Here is a 20,728-nt window from a genome sequence, read left to right as displayed (position 1 = left end):
ATCTCCCTCCTGAGGGAAGATTCTCTCTGAGAGTCTTACAATACTGCATATGCAGACGCAGCGATCTGATCTCCATGCAACAGAATGGGGAGCTGATGACCCGGCTGAAGCAGATTTGAGCTCTGCAGTTAGGAAAGGGGTGCAGGCAGAGCCCATGCCGAGAGCCATCATCCAGCCATTCCGATGGCCCGTGCCCCTGAGAGATGATGTGCATCACAGAGGATGTCACTACTTTTTGGTGATGGGGATTTTCAACAAATTGGCTTTTATTTCTTCTTTTCCTCAGTGCTAAAACTTGTTGCTGTTTGCCTCTAACCATGGGGATGAGAAGCTTAACAGACCACACTGGCTTGATTTTCCACTCTTCATGTGCTGACACGTCTCTGCCTCCTAAGCCCATGTTTACCATCCAGTTGATCTAAATCCCCATTGAATCTGTTTCTGGTTTCCCGCCATGCTGGTCAGCTGAAGTCATTTTGCAGAAGTCCACTTCCTGAATGGTTATTAAATCAATGGATATTGTGAATTTGTTCATGAGCCACACTCAGGCCTTTCCCTCCCTCCTGCATGCACCGTCCCACTTCTCCATTCACAGCTCTCAGCCAGTGTTCTCAACCTTGCCCTCCCACAACCCACAGAAGTTCACACTTGTATGAGCACGCTGTTTGAAAAATCAGATGAAGAGCTTTAGCATACTTGGTCCTCACTGTAGCCATAATAACATAGACGACAGAGCTGATGGTTCATTCATCTCTATTCGTAAAGGAGATTAAGAAAATCCCAAGAAGTTTTATGTTGATCCTAGTCAGAGTACCAGCAAAGTCAAATATGAAATGCAAAATTGCAGAGCTCTCCTACCAAGAATATCTGTATCAAAACTTGTTTGCAAAACACTGTCCTAAATAATTTCCTCCATTCACACTTTGACATTTTGTTTTGATGTCTTGCTATGACATTTAAGTATCATAGAACTGTAGGTCTCTTCTCTGGTCTCCAGTGAGAAGGACACATTCCTAATAATGATGTATCTGTAGATGACTAAAAAAGAAAAAAGAAGATCAGGATTAAAGTTCTGGGTTAAAGGTATGACTTCCTACCTCAAATATCCAGATTACAAGTAAATTTGAATTTACATTAAACGGAAATCCCTCACAGATTTCCCCTCTACTTTTGTGGTTTGGTAATCTCAGATGAAGACAATTTAACAACCAAGAATAACCTTTAGAGTCATATTCTCCTCCTCACTAATATTCTTGAACAAATGGCACACTAAAAGATCAAAAGGAAGGGATGGTTATAGTGAAAAGCTACATCTGGGTCAGCTCTAACTCTCTTAGTCAAGGTGACTTTGGATTCGCTCCTTAATGCCCATGGATTGCTCACATAGGACTCTGTAGAGTGTTGTTTCTACTTCCTCACTTTAAACTCTAGGCAGACCAAGCTATCAACCCTGCCCAGGTTTCTTTGGATTGCACATAAAAGACACACACATTAAGATACTTTTGATGAGATGGCTCAGTGGCCAGGTTCTTCTAAGTCTCCTCCAAATAGGATGCCCTCCTTTTTACTCCCAGCTCAGCACCTCTAAATCTGCCCTCAGCGCAGTTGCTCAGGTGCCTTTAGTCATAGCTCAGCTCCCCAAATCAGCTTATTGTGTTTCTAACCTCCTGCCTGCTACACCAAGCCCAGTCTGGGAGGCCACCAATTGCCACTCAGCCCTAGATCTCAAATGGCTGGTAGTTTTACTCCCTCTGAAGTATTAAATCCCTTCTCCTCTCCTGTGTCTCCTAGCCTGCCTGGAGGAAAACTAGAAGACATGCCTATGCCACCCAGCTGGTTGGCCAACAGCATCTTTATTGAACTATCAAGAATCAGTGTTCACAGGAAGATTCCTGATCTAAGCATCAAAACCACACCCTACGGGACTCAACGCCTGTCTCTGGTTTAAAGTGGGAGATAGAGTAGTTAGAATTGGATAATTGAAATTCAAATAATAATGATATATATGTTACTAATTATGCCTTGATAAAAGGCTGCTAGAGAGTGGAAATGGGTAACATTTAAGGCAAAAGGGAAAAAGCCCTAATGCAGCAAACACAGTGGACCTGCCAGAAATGCTGGGGTCTTTCTGTGCATCTGAATTTGTACTTGACCTTTTTCCGACCACTTCTTGACCACTCCATGCACCCTAAGAAGAATAGAACAAAAAGAAAAACAAAACGAAATAAAACAAAATAAAATAAAAAACAACCAAAACGAAACAGAAAGCAAAAGAAAAAAAAAAAAAACCCTTGCTAAAACAGGAGGACTGAGGGAAGATTGCTTGAGGTCTTCATTGTTAACTACAACTAAAAGCTACCAATGGCTTTCAATGCAAAAATTATTTATTATTTTACTTGAAGCTTCTGTCTGGGTCAAAGAAACAGGGTTTGGAGGCAGCACCACCAGGAAACTGGAACAAATAATACTATAGAGCTCACCACTGATTATTACCGTGGTGACTGAGGGCACAGCAAGAGAATACTGGTGTGAGACAATGGGTCTTTTGGTGTTCTAGATGCTTGCAATATAATATCTATGACTCTGAAATGAGTTAGAGCCATCCTGAAATCATGACTAAATGGACTCTTCCATTTCTTTGGAGCACAAGATCTGTCATCCAATTGACTGACTATGATTAGTACTTGGGACCTGGCCTCTGTACTAAGGCTAAGGCTTCTGATGGAAAATCCTTCACCAAAACAGTGAATGGGCCATGGTGGTGCCAGCCAACAGCCATGCCCTGTGTCCACCCTGCAGCCTCCAGAAGAGGTCTGAAGAGGTCAAAGTTACCAACATTTTATTTGTGGCTTTGACTTGTCACTTTTTATTTTAAATAAAGTTCGATTTCTGTCATAATTCCTTCTAATTTTTTCCTCACATGAAACTTCACTTGTGACCTCAAATTCTATTAATGAAGTGTTACTTTTCTCTGGAATAGGCTAAGGTTTGTATTTTCCTTTTATACCTTACTGTGATGGCTAATTGTAGCTGTCTAAATGGTGCATTCTTGAGCAATGGACGCCATCAGAATGGCTGGCAGTCATGTGTCTTTGGCATTTTCTTGATGGCAGTTGATGTATTTGATTTAGCCCACTGTGGGTGGTACCAGCCCTAGTAAGGGGAGGAGAGGTCATAGAGAAAGGTAGCTGAGCAGATGAGTAAGCAGAGTTCCTCTCTGTTGTCAAGCTGCTGCCTTCTGTTCTTATCTCGTATTCCATTAATGATGAACTGTAACTTATGGGGTGAATAAAACCTTCACTTTCCCACATTGGCATTTTTATGTTTCCTATAACAATAGGAAACTAACTTGAACAATCGGAATTTTCTTGAGATCTGCTCTGATAGTCCCTCCTCCTGCAGGTTTTAAAATCAATACACACAGTTCCTGGACACTCTAATCTGTTGAAATACTTGCTCTGCCAACCACATCACACTGCTTAGGTAACTATCACATTTTTTTCTCATGACAATTTTTCCTTCCTCTTTTTTTTCTTTAAAATTATCTTTCTAAACATGTTAGCTCTTTGTACTTTAAAAGTTGTCCTTTTTCCCATAGTAGAATATTTATATTCAAATTCATATGTTTCATAAAAGTGGGTGATTTATTGTAGTAAAATTTTCTAATCACTATTTATTGTATTAATTTTATTAATTCATCAAAAACTGACCTTATTATATTATCTACTTATCCATAAAGATATAAAAGCTTTGATTTATTCAAGTCTTTAAGGTCTTTCAGAACATCAGCTGGAAAGTCTTATATGTATTCAGGATGGATCGTGGGTACTTCATATGTCTTCTTACTAATAGTATGCTTTATAAGTAAGCTAATCCACAGTATTTTGTTATATATTTTAAGAGTATTTTGAGTAGAATATTTCCCTGATTTCTTTCCCATGGTTTTTTATTGGTATACAGGAAAGATAAAGAGTTTTGTGTGTTATTTTGCATTCTACTACTTTTATGAATGTATTTTCAGCTTTAAGAAACTTAATTTTTTTAGAGACAAATTGTCTCTATTTAGCATCACCTCTAGCTAATTCATAGTTGCCTTTGCATTTTAAATGTTTTGATCCACATTATTTTATTTTATATTTTCAGATGATTATGAGGGGAATTTTTCCCAGATTTTCTCACGGTATGATTTGGATTGGCATAAAGGAAGGCTAAGAAATTTTGTGTGTTCACATTGTATTGTGCTTTTATGAATGTATTTATCAGTCTTAAGAGACGGTGATACATTTCTAGAGTTTTTAAAATAGTATCACGCCATCTGCGAATGAGAACATTTTGACTTCTTCATTTTCTTTTTTTTTTTTGTTTCTTTTTTTTTTTAATTAACTTGAGTATTTCTTATATACATTTCGAGTGTTATTCCCTTTCCCGGTTTCCGGGCAAACATCCCCCTCCCCCCTCCCCTTCCTTATGGGTGTTCCCCTCCCAACCCTCCCCCCGTTGCCGCCCTCCCCCCAACAGTCTAGTTCACTGGGGGTTCAGTCTTAGCAGGACCCAGGGCTTCCCCTTCCACTGGTTCTTCATTTTCCATTTGGGTTACCCAAGTTCACTACCCACCACTGATGCTTATTGTCATTGATTCCACTTTTCCTCTGGGTTTCTCTCTTGTCTCTTTTCATTGTTGCTACTCCCCCCACCCCTTGTCCATCCTTCCCTGCCTCTACCTAGGTCCCTCCATCCTTCTGCCTCCCATGATTATGTTCTTCCCCTTCTAAGTGGGTTCAAGCATCCACAATTTGGCCTTCTGACATGTTACCCTTCATATGATCAATGAATTGTATAGTGGGTCTTCTGAACTTTTGGGCTAACATACATTTGTCACTAAATGCATCCCATGTTATGTCCTTTTCGATCTCTGTTACTTCACTATTTTCCAGTTCCATCCCTTTGCCTACAAAGTTCTCGGTGTATTCATCTTTGATACCCGAGTACTGTTCCTCTGTTTGAATAGAGCGCACTTCTTATACTCATTCCTCAGTTGAGTTGAGGTCTATCGTGGTTGTTCCCAGCATTTGACTAATATAAGTAAGGCTGCCATGAACATATTCATCCACACGTCCTTGTCATATGTGGATCATGTTTGAGTATATGCACTGAAGTGAGTGGTAAAGCTGGGTCTTCAGGTACAGCTATTTGCATTGTTCCCATTATCCTCCACATTGATATCCAGAGTGGTTATACAGCTAGTAATCGCACCAACAATGGAGGAGTGTTCCACTTTCTCTACATCCCACTCTCTCAGATGTAGGGTTGGTAAAACTCTTCTCCGAATCTGTAGCTTGCTGTTTTGTCCTATTGGCAGTGTCCTTTGCTTTAAAGAAAGTTTCAGATTGTTGAGATTTCATACATTTACTGTTGATCTTAGAGCCTGACCCTTTGGTATTGTGTTCTGAAAACTTTGTCCTGTGCATATGTGTTCTAGGAACTTTGCGACACTTTCCCTTCTATTAGCTTCTGCATGTTTGGTTTTATGTGGATTTCCTTGATTCACTTGGACTTCAACTGTGTAGAGAGAGAAATGGATCCATTGGCACTCAACTACATGCAGACCACCAGTTAGGGTAGCATCATTTCTTAAAATGCCTTCTGTTATGTACAAAATCCTCAGTCATTAGGGAAACACAAATCAAAATAACCCTGAGATTCCACCTCACACCAGTCAGAATAGCTAAAATCAAAAACTCAGGTGTCAGCAGATGCTGGTGAGAATGCGGAGAAAGAGGAACACTCCTCCACTGTTGGTAGGATTGCAAACTGGACAACCTCTCTGGAAATCAGTCTGGAGTTTCCTCAAATATTGAACATTGCACGGCCTGAGGACCCAGCTATACCTCTCCTGGGCATATACCCAAAAGATGCTCCAACATACAATGAAGGCACATGCTCCACTATGTTCATAACAGCCACATTCATAACAGCCAAAAGCTGGGAAAAACCCAGATGCCCTTCAACAGAGGAGTGGATACAGAAAATGGGGTACATCTACACAGTGAATACTACTCAGCTATTAAGAACAATGACTTCATGAAAATCTTACGGCAATGGAAGGAACCAGATAATTATCATCCTGAGTGAGGAAACCCAATCACAAGAAAACACACATGGTATGCACTCACTGATAAGTGGACATTAGCCCAAAATCTCAGATTACCCAAGATGCAATCCACAGACCACATGAAGGTGAAGAAGGATGACCAAAGTGTGGAAGCTTCAGTCCCTCTCAGAAGGGGGAACAAAAATACTCACAGGAGGAAGTGTGGAGATGAAGTCTGGAGCAGAGACTGAGGAAAGGCTACCCAGGGACTGCCCTAACTGGGGATCCAGTCTATATACATCCACCAACCTCAGACAATATTGGTGATGCCAAGAAGTGCAAGCTGACAGAAGCCTGATATAGCTGTCTTCTGAAAGGCACTGCCAGAGCATGACAAATACAGAGGCGGATGTTTGGAGTTAACCATTGAACTGAGAACAATGGAGAAGGCAGAGAAAGGATTGAAGGAGCTGAAGGGGTTTGCAACCCCATAACAACAATAATACCAACCAACTACAGCTCCAAGAGACTAAACCACCATTCAAATGGTACACATGGACAGACCCAGGGCTCCAGCAGCATGTGTAGAAAAGGATTGACTTGTTGGGCGTCAATGAGAGAAGAAGCCCTTGGTCCTGCGAAGGCTCTATGCCCCAGTGTAGGAGAATGTCAGGGCAGGGTGGCAGGAAGGGTTGGGTGGGGGGCAGAACACCCTCAGAGAAACAGGGTGAGTGGGATGGGGTAGGGGGATATGGGTGTGAAACAGAGAAAGTCTATAAAATCTGAATGTAACTAAAAACAAATAAAGAATAAAAAATTTAAAAGGGCATAACAAATGCAAAAGGTTGGGGTGCCATTCCATAGTTGTGATGTGTTTCTTCTGTGAGAGCATACTGGTTAACTCACTTCTCTATGACTGTTTTCTTATTTGAAAGTAAATAATGGGATCATCTGTGGAGTGGTTGGAAAGAATAAAAGCATTGCCTAACATGAATAGGTCCCTCCAGAGCATGTGCTTAATATTGTAGGAATAGAACAATTAGCTGGAGAGGGGGGATTAAAAACAAAAACCAAACAAAAAACAAGAACATCAACGATTAACATAAATTTTGAATGCTGGGATTAATGCGTGTGCTGACTTTGATCAGCTTTGTAGCTGCTTCTCATAAACACACACATGTCCTATCACAGTTCTAGCAGTCGCCAGCAGAGAGAGCAGTGAGGTAGTGTGTGCTTCTTCCTTTCCAAGACACCCCAAGGCCTCAGGCCTGCATCCAGTGAGCTGGAAGGAAGAGCAGCCTGGTTGAAACTCCTGCTGCCATGGCAGATTCTGCAGGAACATTTTCCTTTGCCCACAAGGAGCCTGTGTGGAGGGGACCTTTTGGCGGGGTCCTCAAGGACTCTGCATGTCCTATTCTACAGGGAGAAGCCCAGATAGGTCTTTGAGAAAGGTCAGTGAGTTGTTCGGGAAGTCTCTGTGTGGCATAGGGCCTGGTATGGGTGAAAGAATGGCTGCTTCCCTGAGGGCAAAGGATAGACCTTCTAGGGCTATGTCCTCCTACTTTATATTTTCACCTGGTGGCTTATTATTCATATTTTCTTCATGGGATACGACTATGGTCTTGGTGAGCATCTTGTCTCTCTGATTCTCAATCAGTTCTTTGTTGTCACAGAGCTTTTGAGCTTACTCCAGCCCCTGGGACTTATTCATACCTCCAAATTTCTCTGACTCTTGGCATTCCTAATATTTGTGGCATACTGAGTGACAAAAGCAATGAATTAGCCTGGTGCCCAGTGCATATGGATCTGAGGGTGTATAGATATCATAAGCCTCTAGGATACACTCTAGGAAAGCAGCAGTGTGCTCTTAGGTCCCCTGTGTGACCTCACTTAACTTTGCCTGCTTTGTGGGCTTCTTCTATTCTGCTGCTCTCAGAAATGGAAACTCCTGGAATAGATGTATAGTGTCCCATTACCTTTGTCATTGTTAGGATATTAGTGGGGGTAAGTTTGATTGAAATATACTCTCAAGAACATTATCCAAACCAGTGCGTCTTGTGTACCATCTATATGAAGTACCAAGTTCACAGACAGTTCTGCATGAACTTCCCAAAGCCAGCAAATTGGAGCATGAAGAAAGCCCAAGGCATCCATTACCAGCATCCTTAGCACCTGCCCCAGGATGGGTAAATTGGCTTTGGTGGAAGAAGGGATCTACTGTGATAGCTGGCCCTCATACACCCAGAGAAGAATATACTAGGAGAGTTGGGGAAGGATTGTGGGAGAGATTAACTGGGTGACAGGGGGCAGTGAGCAGCATGCAATGTGAATAAGTAAAATATGTATAAATAAAGTTCTTTAACAAAATGGGACACAGTGTATTGTTGTACTAACTCTACTATGTTTACACTAGTGAACACTTTAACAACTAGAGAGACTAGACATGATAAAGTAGGATGCCTTTGTCATTTACAAATACTATTTACACAGCAAAGATAAATGAAATGGAGGACTTGCAGCCTAAAGATTGGTTGTTTCCAGCACATCTATGTGACCCTCCTTCCCTTTATCAGGACTCTGGAGGCCTCTGTTCATCCAGGTCTCACAGATCACCCAAAAGGCTGTCCTTACCAGCTCTGGTCAAGTGCCCTTGTGCTCTTGGCAGACCTCTGCTCAGGCTGCAGAGGCACTGAAGGGCCAGCCTTCTCCTTGCAGGGGTAGCCATTATGTCAGCCATTCCAGACTCTCTGCTACCCAACTGGAGACTTCTGCAGAGGCCTGTCGATCTCAAAAACAGGAGCTTGGGTAATCCAAAACCCTAGGATGCCATCCTGCACTCATGATGTGTTGATTACCTGAGACCATACACGTTAACTCTCTTCTTCATGCCTGTTTTTCTTATTTGAAAGTAAATAATGTGATCATGTGTGGTGTGGGTGGTAAGAGTAAAATCTTTAACATGAAGGATAGGGCCATGAAGAGTGTGGGTAACATTCTAGGTACAGAGCAAATAGAGGGAATTACCAAAGAAAACAATGGGAATTCTAACAAAAATTGCAAAAAAAGAAGAGAAAAAAACCCTTATGGGTGCTGGGATTAAAGGCATGTATCAACTCTGACCAGCATTGTAGGTATTTCCAATAAAATATTTAAAAAACCAAACAACCCTATTATTCTTTTAGCAATTGCAGCAGAGAAGACTGTGAGAGATCGTGTGCTGCTGCCGCCATGCCATGATCCTGTAACAACAACTGCCTTGGTGATAGGAGCCTGTATGCCGCAGGCCTCTTGGTGGGCCTGTCATCTCAAAAAAAGATGCTTCAGTCATCTAAAAGATTGGACTCCAGTATACTTCAGGCCAGGAAAGAAGACAGCCACCATGAGTAAAAGAACAAGGAAAAATTACATTGGAAAAATATGTGCCTTATTTGGAAGAAATGACCCTAAACTTCTGAGGCGTCCATCATCTCCACACCTCTGTTTTGAGCTTTGTATAGTGATGTTGTCCAACTCCAGGTGGGAGTCAGAGGCAAAGCCCTTCCCAGAAAAGACAGACGTGTTTTAGACTCTTATGACTGTGAGGTTAGGAGGCGTCATAGCACAGATTGAGCGCACCTAGGATAAGAACACAGAAGCCACACATGACAATGCCAAATGGACTTTCCCCTGAACTTATGGACCCACTAAAATTGAGGTTTAACCTGACCTCAGGCCCTTCAACTCCCTGCCCATCCTGCTGATTCTTATGTTTGCTAGGAGTAAAGTATCAAGGGGCAACCCCCGATATCCTCGTGCCTGGACTTGGAAATGAAGGAAGACAGATATTGGAGAAGTGATGGCTATCGGGCTACAATGTAGGAACACGCAGTCCAGATTGACCTTTACTCACTGATGACCAATTTAATTGTCTGGCTATATTTGAGAAAGGGATGATGTCCTACTTAATATGTAAAAGAATGGACAGAAATTTATGATTTTATATTTGCCCTGTAGTTGATCCCCTATATTCACAAGAAAAGGGAGTTTTTATTGCAAAAAGGAGGATTATCAACCATTGACTTTGTGAAATACATGGACGTTTATGTGGAAATAGTGCCGGCTATTAAGGAATGCACAGTAAGCAAATATTATTCAGGTTTTATAAAATTAAAAGTATAGGAGAAATATATTGGCCTCTAGGACAGGAAAACCTTGGGAATTGGACTGTGTATATGTGCATTGTCTCAGGTGTAGATTTATTATTGAGAGAAATCTCCCTCATTTATGGTCCCTAGGGATTTGGGTGTTAACAAAAATCTCTTCTCCAATTCAGGGTTGTAACCAACTCTCCCCATCTAGAGCATTGATGACATCCAATGAAGCTGAGAGAAATATCTAACTTTGGAGGAGAAGTTGCCAAAGGATATTCCCTGGGTCACAGGAGAGGCTGCAGGAAAGGGTCCCATAGAAATCGGTTGCTTTTGGGAGAGCTGGGTAGCAGGGAGGCCATAAAACTTCCCAGTGACATCAGTAATATGTTATTAGTAATGTCTTCCTTGGACAATCTCTTGTATCTAAGAGAGCACTAGAATCTTCTGTGATGTCACAGTGTTGTGGTGACACCAACTGCCTGTGGAATTCCTTCAGTACCTTTTGGGTTCACAAACAGGCATGTTTCACCAGCTGCTCAAGCTCATTCAGAAGGAGAGGGGAGACCAAGGAGAGACCAGACCGAGGCAGAAGAAAGCTGGCCTTCTGTCTTGTAAGTACAGAAGAATGAAATCGTTCTGGGGAAGGTACAGTGAGTACTGGGTAGAGTCGGGGAACTTCCTCCAGGAGGCAGGTTTGAGCTGAGCCTTTCAGGAGTTGGCCTTACAGGCAGGAGCCTTGGAATTTGTCAATTGCAGACCAAGAGTCAAGAGTCCTGATGATTAATTTGACAGAGAGCCAGGAATTGGCAGGCCTGCAGCTTCTTTTCTATGAGCTTTTTAATTTCTACTGCCAAGGAATGCCAGGAGGAAGCCTTATGAGGATAACAATGTGCCCGTTCATGGTTGGGTGCTGAAGCACTTCATCCTCTAGATTCCTGTAGGTTACTAAGTCTGTGATGACAACAACAAGGAAGGATGAACCCTCTAGTCATGAATTGAGGTCGCAGACACTTTAAGCTTGAGCACACGATTAGGATTTGATGGTGCTGTGAACTCCAGGATTTACCTGCTCCACGTCTGATATCTGCTGACAATGTCCCAAATCTTTATGTCTGAGGTAGAGTCTATCTTTCAGTATGAGGGATCCTTTAATAGTGAGTGAGGCTTATGTATGGCAATGGAGGTTGGGAAGAGGGAAATAGCTTAAGAGTCCACATTAGAGGTAGCTTTTCTTCTCTTTCAGGGATTCAACAAGTCTCCATCCTTTCCTCTTCCTCAACCTCCATTTTGAGATTCAGAATGGTCTTTTCTACCCATGGGCTATCCAATATGTACATTCACTTGTGTTTATCTACCTACAGGGTTTATTCGGAAGGCATCATCAGAAAATTTCATCAGTAACCATGAAAAGCGTATAAAGAAATTGGAGGAACTAAAATCTGAAATCCAGAAGTGTAAATTCGAGCGGGATGAACTTTCTCAAATCCTGGACCTTTATGTCAGGATGGTTTGAACTACAGGTAGTCATTATGCCCTGTAACCTACTGACTGTCTTGTGCTCTCTCTGCTAAGCCAAGATTTCCTCACATCCAGAAAGTGTTTCACCTTTCATCCTGGACTTTAAGGAGCCTTGGCAGGTGCTGGCCTGTGAGAGAAGCTAGGTGCTGTGTGTTTAGGGTCAACCTCTCTTGTACTTGACCCTGAGCTCCTTGGAGTTGGATTGGATTTTTTTTCAACAGCTGGAAGGACCTGGTCACACTTGCTGCATCTAAGTGTGTGAATGAAATGCCTGAATGTCATCACTCTTACTCTGATTTTGGTCGTTATACACTGATTCTATGGCACCTCCACGATAAAGTTGGCATTCTAATTATGTTTGTATATGGGTTGGTATGTATGGATGGATGTGAAAGTATTTGTGTGTGTTTTGCTCAGGATCAGGGAATCTGGGACCTTTGATTGGGTCTGAGGATTTGTTTGATGAACAGTTTGCAGGTCATGATAGTGATGAGTCCGTGAGGCCGTCATTGATCAACAGAGCACTTTGCTCCTTCTGTTTACCTTGCTGGCACATAGGACTCTCCTGAGGGGAGGAGGTGTTATGAATCCTCTTCCCTGTAAAAAGTAGTTTCGGCCTCTGGGAGTCATGTAACAAGGATTGAGAATCCCTGCATTCAAAACAAGAGAAATGTCATCACATCTTTCTGTTGGACCCAAGGCTATGGCACAGACTGGAGGAAACATCTTATACTTCTTACACAACTATTCAATTCCTTCATGCTTACCTGGCCAGCTCTTCAAGGTCAGCTCCCTCCATTTGGTCCCCTAGCTCTGCTGTCCAAAGGCCAGGATAATTAGTTTAACCAGCACCATTGGAAGGAGCAAGTTTGTGGTATATACTGGGCTTAGGTAGTCCAGAGAACAGTCTGAGTTCATTTATTTATTTATTTATTTATTATTCATTTTCCTGCTTTGAACTTTATTTTCTTTTTTGTAATTATCCAAGGATGGTTTACTGTGACCTAGAAAAGGTCACTGTGGGAATAAATTCTTGGCACTTGTTATTCCCAAACATGCAGCTCTCAGACTTTCCCCCTCCTATACAGAGGGTCTTTGTAGGACCGTATCTCACCAGCCTTTTAAGGAGCCCTTATTTCAAAACAAATGCATGCTGATTTAGAGAGCAATATTTTCTATGGGAGAGTGATGGTTTGAGTCTCCCTGTTGTGTTTTTGCTGTGGTCTTTGAGTTTTCCACTTTCTTCCCTAGCCCGCATTCCTTGAATTTGAATTTTTATTGGCTATTTTTTATTTACACTTCACCTAATTCTGAAATCAAGAGTTCAGACAGTTATTTGTTCCTTCGGTCATTTTCTAACACAGGCTGAATGTTGAATTGCCAATGCTTAAATCCCAACATGAGATGAGAACGATGGATATGCCTAAGATGACCAACTGGATAAGTGATGCCATGGAGAAGTACAAGGAGCTCATACAAGAGAACAATTCCTACCGGTGAGTCACTGACAGAAAGGAGACCCCAGCAAGCACTAGGCAGGGAATACTTCTGTCCAGCTATGACTTTGAAAAAAGATCTGTGATCCATGAGAAACACATGGGAAGATTGTATAGCTGCTGGGTCTTCTATCAGCCCTCAGAGGGGATTGGCCCTCTACCTGCCAATGGTTTTAGAATACCATGAACACATAAGCACCCATATGCACCATTTCCTCTGCTTTGATGTGCATATACCCTCTAATGTCAGGATTTTCTGAAGTACTTTGATTCCCGTGGAGTGCGGCCTCGGGATTTGACCTGCCTCTAATTGGTGCTAACATGCAAACTGTGGCTGTAGTCTGGAGATGCCTGGGGATGGGGCCCTTGAAGGGATGATTGTACTTGCAGGAGTGGCAGGCAAATAGAAACTGCCTGGGATTTACCATTATTTGTTTTTGATTCAGCATCAGAAACTTCCACCTCCTGAATGAATGCAATGAATTGAAGAAGAATGTAAGGATTTTGATGAATGAGAACAGAAAACTGCTGGTGGAGCAGACTGAACTGCAAGCATCCTGTGAGGAGGGAAAGAGGTTCTGTGAGGAGGCCAGCAAGACCATGTACACCGCAGATATTGAATCCTTGTGTCCTGTTACTTTTGAGTAAATCGAATGTATCCTTGTGAATCAAACAGTGATCTCGAACTCGTCACTCTTAAGAACCTTCTTTATTGAGGTGTGACGTAACCATCTGAAATCCCACAGCTCTCAGGCAGAGATGGATCTCTGCATTCTCACAGGGATTGGGCATCATAATGACTTCCCAGTCAGACTGAGATACAAAGACAATTGTGCTTTCAGTGTAGATTGTGTGTCCAACTCTGAATACCAACTTCATGATGAAAAAATTATCAATGCTGTATCCTTATCAAATATTTAGCCACCGCTAAAATATACTCTTTTGTGGATGAGAGTGTTGAACATATTAATGGAATATTCATAAGATTTTCTGTAGTATCTCCCAGGAAATAAAACAATATTATAGGGAGTATAGAAGCAGTCATGAAACAGAATTGCTTGCTTTTGGTTTCCTTCAAACATGATATCAATTATAACTGCACAGAAGAGATAATAAATTGCAAGAGCTTTCAGGGGATAGGGTTTTTATGGTTGGTTGTTTTCTTGTTCTTCTTGATTAGGATGATGACTTTTGTTCTTGACAATGTACTATGTTCCATTTGGGATTTCAACACAAGCAGACCACATAGTTTACAATTCAGTTTCTAGATTTCTTTAAAAGCTGGACAAAATATCCAGGCAAAGGTGCCCTATGAGTTTTCTCCTTTGTTTTTCCCTCCTTTGGGTGCTTTTGTTTTTGTTTGTTGTTGTCGTTGATTTATTTTATATTTATGAGTGTTTTGCCTTCTGTAGGTCTGTGCATGCTGTTCCCCAAAGGCCAGAAGAGGTCATTGGGTTTCACCTGGAACTTAAGTGACAGAGGATTGTTAGGTGCCCTGAAGGTCTTTTGAGAAACAAATTCTCAAATGATGAGCCATCTCTCCAGCCCCTACCGTGGACGTTTGTCCTTCATCGTGTTCCTTATTTGTGGCCATGGATCATACCTGAACAAAGTGTTTCTTGAGATATGTAGGGACACATTTATGGGGTCTGCATGCTAATTATCTAGACTTCCAGGCATCTATGTGAAGTTTTAAGTTAGGGTTTCACTGCTCTGAACAGATACCATGACTAAGACAAATGTTATAAAGGACAGCATTTAATTGGAGCTGGATTAAAGGTTCGGATCTTCAGTTCTTTATCATCAAGGTGGGAGCCTGGCAGCATCTAAGCAGATATGGTGCCGTAGGAGCTGAGAGTTGTACATCTTCATCTGATGTTTGCTAGCAGAATCCTCAGTTTCAGGCAGCTAGGATGAGGGTCTTAAAGCCCAGAACCACAGCTAAACACCTGACCCAACAAGGAAATACCTACTCCAAAGAGCCGTACCGTATTAGTACCGCTCCCTGGGCCAAGCATATACAAACCTTCACATTCCACTCTGAGGCTTCCAGAGGCTTGTTCAAACATATGAGACGATGGGGGCCACATAGTGGTGTTTCTGAGACTTCCTTTTTCAATTCAATTTATCTGATTTTCTTAATCTAGGTCTCACGCAGAATCTTCAGACAAGTGCAAAAGGTAGCCAGATTCTTTACCATAAAATCTCCCCAAAGAGTCTCTAAGCAAATATTGAAATTCTTCACAGTATGCTTGGGACAGAGTCACACAATTTAAACCACTTTCAGTAACAAAGTCTTCCATATTTGTTCTAGGATAGCCCATTAAGCCCTATTTAAAGCATTTCCACAGCTTTCCAGATCCAAAGTCCCCATGAAAGAGTCAGAGTTGGGGCCAATCTGAGGCCAGTGGGAAAATTCCACCACCAACCTCTGAGCACAGAAGGACCCCTCCCTTCCAGGAGGAGTAGAGCTAGTGTAGTTCCTGCAACAGCTGCAAACCAGACTGTTGAAAAAGCCTCCTGTGACTCCCCATCCGACTCCCTCAGAAGGTCCCAGAACAGCCCACTGACTGCCAGTCTATTTGGAGGTTGCCTCTCCCCCCTGATTGTACCCTGTCTAGTTACCTTTGTACAAATTCTGCCCCAATTATTTGAATTCTACCCTAATTGCAAGTATATAGCTCCCTGGTAGACTCTGCTCAGGGACTTCTCTCTCTGAAATGGGATGACCCCGATATTTTGGAATGACTAAACTCTTGCCTTTACATAGATTTCCTCCTCTGTGAGTCACATTTCAGGAGGTCCACATAGTGGTTCAATTTGCACCTCATATTTTGTGTATTGGCCAGTAAACTCACCTCTTGGAGGAGACCCACAGGAGAGTGGTGAATCGGGGAAGTGACAGCTTGAGCGATGTACCACAGTTGTCTACGTCTCCTCTATCTAGCTTCTTTGTGTTCTGCTTTTGGTCAGATTCATATGTGCAAGCTTAAGGAGGGCTCGGACAGCCTCAGTAACAGGACTTTGATCTGGCCAGTGGCTGGAGCAGAAGGCCTGAGTTATCCTGTCCGTGGCATGGACAGGCTGGTCTGTGTACTTCAGCTGCCAAGGAGGGCACTTTGTGTTAGTTGTTCTTTTGTTTTCTGTGTTCTTGGACTTGGACTGACGAAATTTTTTGACATGGGACAGGTTGTTAGGACTAAAGCCCACTTAATGTAACTTAGAGTGGCCTGCGTTTGATGTTAAATGGCCACAGGACCCCCCCCCAAGGTGTCAGCAGTAGAGGATATAGTGTTTCAGAAGTTTTCCCTCCTCCTCCCTGCTAACACTTCTTTGTCAACGGGAACAAAATCTGAGTCCAGCCTAGCAGTTAGCTCCATCCGTGTTGACAGTGTTAGCTTTGGGGCTGGAGAGATGGCTCAGTGGTTAAGAACACTGACTGCTCTTCCAGATGTCCTGAGTTCAATTCTCAGCAGTCATTTGTTGAGTTTCTTTTTCCCTCAGGACCAGCTCCAGGTTTTACATTTCTCACCGGTTTATCCCCTCTTCCCCTCTCCTTCTGCCTAGGGCAGACACAGTGCAGTCTGGCATCCAGGGTCCATGACAGGAGAGGCCCCAAGTGGTCATATGTATCCATTAACAGAGTTTGCAACTGACTCCTGCTCACATCTTTTGTTCAGTAAATGAATATCCTTCTTGCTAAGAGAAATGCATGCTCCCTGTCCGAGTAAATGTGGTCTCTGAGTTTTTAAGATGAAAAAGATTTATTTTATATAAAGAAAGGGGATGCCTCTGGTAGGCTCATGTTGAGGCATCTCTTCCCCTGAGGGACCAGCCACAGGATGGCATAATGTAGAATAAACTGTATTCAGGACATGACACCAACTCCCCCGAAAAGTTCTTACAAGTTCTCTTCACCACAGACATAGGCCAAGAAACTGGCCCTTGGGCCCACAGGGAACCCACCCAGATTGGTTATTTAATGGGTGTAAGGGTTAGGGATCTCCTCCAGATTTGCCACCAGGCTCTGTAAGCAGGTTTAAACAATAATTGGCCAGTGTTTAGATATGATATTAAATAAGAGAAAACAGAGAACTCTAGTACAGGGCGTTCTTCAATTAGTTAGTGCCAAATATTAGATAAAAGTTACAGATACAAGCTAATAAAAGTTGCAAAGATTATAGAAGAGTGCAGATTAGACAAGAAGAATGAATTAGAGCCCCTCTAGCGAACAAAGCCATGGATCCAGGAGAAAAGACTACCATAGAAATGGCCAATGGCTTATTTATCATAGAAACTGGACTCAGTGACAGCAGGATTGCCTGCTTATTATTGTTGCCGCAGCACTGTTGGATAAAGATGCAGATAAGTTAACTTTGCGACTCATCACACACACACACACACACACACACACACACAAAATTCTGATTGTTGTTCAGTAATGCCTACAGGCTTCATTTTCAGACTTTCTCAATTTACCATGGCTTACATATTTTCCAGCCACCTGTTTCCCCGAACCGTGCATTTCTGCTGCCCGACCCTGACTTGGACTGTCCACTCCATCAAAGTGATTCTTCTCTGCCAGAGACAGAACAGATCTGGTTTATTAACAAAAGCAGCTTTACCCATGAGGGTCAGAGGAGATCAGGGGCAGTGGTGACACTGGAAATGGAGGTAGTCTGGACTCAGTCTGTTCCTCCAGACACTTGAATTCAAAGGGCCAAGCTAATAACATTAACACAAGCCCTCATCATGGAAAAAGAAACCAATGGCTAGAGATAACACATGGGCTAACAAGGCCGCTAAGGACATAGTCTTAAAGAAAACAGCATCCATAGATTGGATACTGTTCTATCTGAACCACCTAGATCAACTGATATATGGAGAAAAAGAAATTAAATGGGATGGTGATGATCGACTGAATGTAAGCTAATATTATCCATCTCTTTAACAAGAACTCTTCTCAGAAAGATCCACAGAGTCACTCACTTGGGAGTAAAACGAATGACAAACTTTAAAGCTTATCAGCTGAGCAACACTCCCAGTCACCCCAAATATCCAAACTCCTGACTGAGAGGTAAGAGCCTGGAGGCCTCTACTGGGAAAATTGATTTTATAGAGATTAAGGAAGAAAGACATGGCTCAAAATACCTGCTGGTTTTTGTGGACATTTCCTCCTGGATAGACGGATAGAGATACTAGAAGAGATTTTCCCAGATTTGAAGCACCTAAAGTAATAGGACCAGATAATGGGCCTGCCTTCATATTTCAGAAATGTCAGTGACTAACTAAGATCTTGGGGACAAATTGGAAGCTTCATTATGCATATCATCCCCACAGTTAAGGGCAGGTAGAAAGGATAAATAGAACTCTAAATTAGACCTTAACTAAATTAGCCTTAGAGACTGGTGGGACTGGATGATGCACCTTCCCTTTGCCCTATACTAGATGTATATGGCATTCTAGCCCCCATTGTATCCAGCCTACAGTTGGCAGCTATTACAGAACTGAAAATGATAATTTAATACTTAAGGTCAGCGCTACTCAATAGGCTCATGACTATGTTTGCCCTAAATTATGTGCCCTCAACACCCTGGCAGTCCCCTACATTGGGGAAATTATCCTTCACAGGACCATGAACTTAGGGTTTTACTGCTGAGAACATATAGCATGACCAAAGTAAGTTTTATAAAGGACAACATTTAATTGGGGCTGGCTTATAGGTTCAGATGTTTAGTTCAATATCTTTAAGGTGGGGACGTGTCACCCTCTAAGCAGGTGTGGTGCTGTAGGAGTTGTGAGTTCTCCATCAGAAGGCTGCTAGCAGAATACTAACACTCAGGCCTTTCTCTGACCCCAGATATCTTAATCAAGCAACTGGCTTTTGAAAATGCTAGTACAGTAGAAAAACACTGTCTCAAAAACCAACCAACCAACCAAACCAACAAAGACAAATTAAAAACAGCAGCAATGGGGTTGGTGATTTAGCTCAGTGGTAGAGCACTTGCCTAACAAGCGTAAGGCCCTGGATATGGTTCTCAGCTCTGAAAAAAAAAGACAAAATAAAAACAGGAGCAGCAGCAACAATAACAACAACAAACGAAAGAAAGAAAACACCAATGCATACTCTTATGTGACCTTACCTCCAAGTTATTTCTGAATTGTAAATTAAAATGCCTATAGTCAAAAGCTGTGCAGAATTAAGATAGGTGTTCCCTGGTGGTTCCAATTGGGGGTGGGAGACCATGACAGACGGGGTAGAAAGAAGAACATAAATAGAGGAGAAGCCACCATGAGGTAAGAATCTTTAAATAATGGCCATGTGAGTGGGCTAATTGGAGTGAAAAGCATCCCAGACAAAACCATGGCAAATTATATAACAGAATTATTGGAAAAATATGCATAATAGTATAGAGGATAGCTATCTGCCCAGTTCTTGTGCTAATTAAGGATTATCATAGATATAAAGCTAGTGTGAATCTTTTATCCAGAAACTAACTGGGCAAAGGATGGGCAGAAATCCATGGTTGGGATCAAATACTTTCTACACACAAAACCAGATTCAGCACCTAGAATTACAATCTTCCCAACCCCAGATAACTACACACCAGCATAGAAACACAACCAGTAACAGCCAGGGCATTCAAATCTCTATTAGAGCCCATCAACACTATGACAGAAGGCCCTGAATATGTCAACATGATTGAAGAAGAAGAATAAAACAGACTGTAAAACAGCATTTGCACATATGGGAGAGGCCTTTAAAGAGAAAGTAAAGAAATGTGTGAAAACAATAACTGTGGAAGGAAATGAATAAAGAAATCCTAAACAGAGAGATGTGGATGAGTAAAATGTAGGAACTCAAATAGTCTCTCAGAGGCAGACCTTAATAACAGACTCCAACAGATGGAATAGAGAACCTCAGGCATTGAAGAGATGATAGAAGGAATGGATACGTAGATAGAGGAAATCTTAAATCCAAAGGGAGGAAAAGAGTGGAGGGGGAAAGGAATAAAGGAAAAGTAAAGGAAGGAAGGAAGGAAGGAAGGAAGGAAGGATGGAAGGAAGGAAGGAAGGAAGGAAGTAAATCCTGGAAGAAAACATCCAAGAAATAGACAGGATTTTTCTGCAAAATAACAAATATAATAAAGACAATAAAGTATATAGGAAGGATGAAAATAAACTCTTCAAAGGCAAATAAAACAAAAAACAAAAACAAAAACCAACAAATAAACAAACAAACAAACAAAAATTCTCAACAAAATCATAGAAGAAAATGTCCTTAACTTAAACAAGAGACTCATCAAAGTAAAAGGAGCACACAGTATGAAATAGACTGGAGTGGAAAAGAAATTCCCCTGGGCATATATTTCCTAAGACAGTGAAGATGGAGAACAAATAAGTGTAATAAAAGCTGCAAGGGAAAAAGTACTGGTAACATACAAAGTCAGTCCTCCTATGAGAATCACACATTACTTCTCCCAGAGACTCTA

Source organism: Rattus norvegicus, chromosome 15 (genome assembly GCF_036323735.1).
Source record: "Rattus norvegicus strain BN/NHsdMcwi chromosome 15, GRCr8, whole genome shotgun sequence".
In the NCBI taxonomy this organism is placed as follows: domain Eukaryota; kingdom Metazoa; phylum Chordata; class Mammalia; order Rodentia; family Muridae; genus Rattus; species Rattus norvegicus.
This window is presented reverse-complemented; position numbering follows the sequence as displayed.